The sequence below is a fragment of the Echinops telfairi genome, unplaced genomic scaffold, assembly GCF_000313985.2.
Source record: "Echinops telfairi isolate 266 unplaced genomic scaffold, ASM31398v2 ScPeMD7_25;HRSCAF=90, whole genome shotgun sequence".
Classification (NCBI taxonomy): domain Eukaryota; kingdom Metazoa; phylum Chordata; class Mammalia; order Afrosoricida; family Tenrecidae; genus Echinops; species Echinops telfairi.
The window spans coordinates 16,069,210-16,073,442 of NW_022103922.1; positions in this window are offsets into that span (position 1 = coordinate 16,069,210).

Sequence of the window (4,233 nt, forward strand, 5' to 3'; positions counted from 1 at the left end):
CCAACTGCCCGCCGAGGGAGGGGGCGAAGAATCAGCGGCCCCGGGTGGGCGCCCCCGGGACGGAGCTTGGGATGACCCGAGAGCCGCACGCTCGCTTTTGCCCAACAGGTGCCACCAGGTGGACCGAGAGAGGGTGGTGGCGGAACAAAGGAGTGGGCGAATTTACCTCGGGCCGCCGCGGCTCCCCCTGTGGCTTGCAGAATGGTCGCGCCCGGCCCGCCCCTGCTGACTGCGCTGCGTGTGTGTATTTGTATGTGTACTGTATGTAAAAGGCGGGAGGGAGGAAACGATTGTTGTGGACCGGGCTGGGGGGCGGGTAGCCAGGCCTCCAGCCCCAGGCTGTGTGTGAGGGAGAACCTGACCGCCTGGGCGGCTTGTGCTTGCAACGTTTGCCAGGGCTGGAGGCCTTCGTAGTGCGTTTGCGCGATTCGCAACCGCCAAAAAAAATGGGGAGCAGTACAAAACCCCATCGATGAAATCCGAGCTTGAGGTGGTGGCGGGGCGTGCAGTCTGCAGGCCTCGGGCACCTCGCTGAATGGGCCAAGCTGCCGCCCTCTCCTCGAAATTGCCATATGAAAGAGCCCCATTCCATGGTCTTTTTAATTTAAAACAACCAGAATTCTTAAGAAAAAGGCATTCCTCACAGATGCAAAATGTGCAGCTTAGAAAATAATTGCAGCAAAGTGTAAACCCTTTTAGATAGAATTTAGGTTTGGGCCTCTGCTGAATTTGAGCTGCCTAGTAAATGTCCTTCCCCTGTAGAGTCTGTTGGTTGATTGGTGGTACTCCACGGAGGTATCTCGTAACCATGCATGCTCTTGTCTCTATACTCGAAGATGGTTACTTTCTTTTTAATCCCATTTTCTTAACGGGATAATGATGCGCAACCTTTTGAAGTGAATTGTTACTTTGATAGCACTAGAACTATCTTACAAAAATTGTTTATGCCCCCGGTACCATACACCCAGACTTCCAAGAAATAGGCTGTAAGATGTTTTGAAAATTAACGAAGATTCATCTCAAGTTTTGTTTGCTCTACATTCAGCAGCAGCAAAAACAAAACGAGTGCCCTCAAAAATTAGAAAACAAACTCAAACTCACTGTCATCAAGTTAATTACAACTCAGAGCAACCTTATAAAACAATGGGTTTCTGAGCCTATTAGTCTCTTTATGGGAAGAGAAAGCCCTACCTTTTTTCCCCACTCCGTGTGGCTGGTGGTTTCAAACTGCTGATCTTGCACTTAGCAGCCGGATATGTAGCCCACTCCACCACCAGGGCTCAGGTAAAAGACTCACAACTGGCAATCAATCGGGTGATTTTAGTTAAATTTTAGATGTTAGTGAAAGATCCAAGGGAGACTTTTGAAAGAGATGCATGCCTTTAAAAAGGATGAAAGAAGGCATTCCCAATATGTGCACGGTAGGGTTTTTAAGGCTGTGACTTTTGGGAAGCAGATCACCAGGTCTGGCTTGGAAAGAGCCTCTGGGCATGTTCAAGCTGCCAATCTTTTGGCTAGTACTTGTCTAGCACCGAACTGTTAGTATCACCCAGTATCTCTAGTCCCAGGCCTAAAACCCTACAAAGAGTTTGAAGAAATGTAATCATATCTATCTAATATGCCCCCTCTTAGTGACTGCATAGGACAGAGTAGAACTGCCCCTGTAGGTTTTTACCCTGTAGGTAACAAGGTTGTTACCTCTTTAGAGGAGTAGAGAGCTTCCATTCTCTCCCACGAATCAGCTGGGTGGTCTCCAACTGCCATCCTTGTGATTAGAAGCCCAACCCCTCACCACAATGCCACCAGGGTTAGCGTCAGCTGTCAGGTCGATGGCAGTGGGTTTAGAGTATGGAATTTGAGGTAATATGCAGGCATCCTGGGTGTAGAAAAGTTTAAAAAGGTCAATGGTTCAAACCCACCAGCCACTCTGCCAGGAAAAAAATGTGGCCATGGGCTTCCTTAAAAATTTACAGCTCAAAAAAAAAAAAAATTTACAGCTCTACCCTGCCATATCTGGTCCTCACTAGTCAGATTGAACTAGACTACAGTGAGTTTGCTTTAGGCAATATGCAGAGGATGCCAAGTGGAGTGTAAAGGGAAATTGACTAGCAAGGAAGAGGGAATGGTTGGTAGAATGTTTTGAAGTTTCTCCTCTGAAATTTGAATTTAATATACTGTACACTTAGAGGGTTAGGTGTTGAGCTGCTAACTGAAAGATCAACGGTTAAAACCCACCAGCTACTCCACAGGAGAAAGAAGAAGCTGTCTGTTCCCGTAAATGGGGGGCAGTGTCTCAGAAACCCTATGAGTCAGGTCTCTGAATCAGAATCTACTCAATGGCCGTAGATTTGGGGTTTGTTTGTGGGACTGACATGAAGGGGCTGGGCAAGAAAGCGGCACGCTTATTCTTGAGAAAGTTGTCCTTTCTGCTTCAAGGTAAATGCCGGTGGACTAAAGTGGAAAGCAGCTGGAGGTAACTGTTGGTAGTTCTGACTCCTTGAGACTCACTACAGGATGTGAGGGTGATCTGGCTGCGACTTCTGTCACCCCATCGATCGACAGGGTTGATTTGGCTGATCTGGCTGGCTAGGTGGGTGTCCCCTTCCTCCCTCACCGCTCCATGTGCATCCCTCCTGAAGCTGCACGCTTGGTTGAAGAGGCTAACCTTCCCCACAGTCCTGCGCTCCCCTGCCAGAACCTCCAAACCTCCAAACAAGTCTCGAGACTGTACAACAGAAAACAACATGCCAGTCCTGTGCCATCCCCACGATTGTTAGGTTTGAGCCCACTGTTGAGGCTCTGTATCAATCCATCTGGTTGTGGGCCTTCCTCTTTTTCCCTTTACCAAGCACGATGCCCTTTCCCAGGCACTGAGCATTCCTAGCAACATGTCCAGAGTACTTTGGAAGGACGCGGAGGATGAAGAAGGGAAGGGAGGGCAGAGCCAAGGAATTCCGCAAAGGAATACTTGCCAGCTCATGGTCACAAGTCATGAACAGGAAATAAATAAGGAAAACCCAGAAGATGTATTAAAGCAAAGTCCAAGATACTGAGTGGGAGACAGAGCCCAGGCTGACGCAGCATCCGTTTCTTGTTCACCTCCTTTGTGCTAAGTTAAGTCCTGCCAGCCATGGCAACTAAACCCAGAGCACTGCGGAGGACCCAGCAGCAGCATCACCTGAAGCCTTTTTCCAAGAAGCTCAGTCCCCAAACCTAAAGCCTCAGAATCCACATTTTAACCAGCTCCCCTGTTGATTCTCCTGCACATTCAAAGTTGGAGAAACTCTACTACCTAGGTTTCTTTCATCTTTAAGAACTTGGAGACAAGGGTAGAAGACAGAGCCTATGATAAATAAACGGTCACGAATACATGAATGTAATAAAAGCTTCACTCTGAATTGGTGCTAAATAACAGAACCAACCGGTAAAGAGGGTGTAGTTACTGTGGGCAGTGGGCTCTTCAGAAAAGAGATTAGAAATAAGAGGGGAAAGGGAAACACATTTGATGGCTTGGTTTTAGTTTTTTTGTTTGTTTTTAAATGTGAACCTCACTCTCGCTGTGTTTTAACTGTTGGTAGTTTTAACTTGCAATGATTGGCATGGGTGACCTTTTTTTACATTTTATTGAGGACTTTTATCGCTCTTCTAACAATCCATACATCAGTTGCATCAAGCACATTTGTACAGATGCACATCATTATTTTCTAGACTTTTTTTTTTCTGCTGAGCCAGGTGATCCTTTTCAGCCCAGAAGTCAGAGCAAAACAGGTGGTAGTTTAAGCCCCACAGAACAAAAGAGCCCAGGCACCCTCCCTGGAAGCAGCAGTTTGGAATTGGAGGAGGGCACTCAAGAGAGACTGGGCAGGAGGGAAAAGAGAAGGCTGAGCCCATCCCAACTGAAGAATCCTACCAGCTTCTTCAGTCCGAAATTGGTCACACAGGCAGTCAAGATCATTGGTAAATATGGGCCATTGTAATGCGAAAGTTGTAAACAAGAGGAAGGAAAGGTAGTTAGAAAATGTGGTCTTGGTGATAGAGACGAGACCGCAAGAGAGAATTTGGGGAGACCAACGACTTCTTCAGAGCAAATATCTTTTTTCAGCACAAAAAGCAACTATACATGCAGGTTTTTTGTTGTTTTTTTTCACTGTGATAGTCCCTTTATTGAGGTGATCTGGAACTGACCCCACAATAGCCCCAGCATCTGCCTCTTTTTTTTTTTTTTTTGCTTTT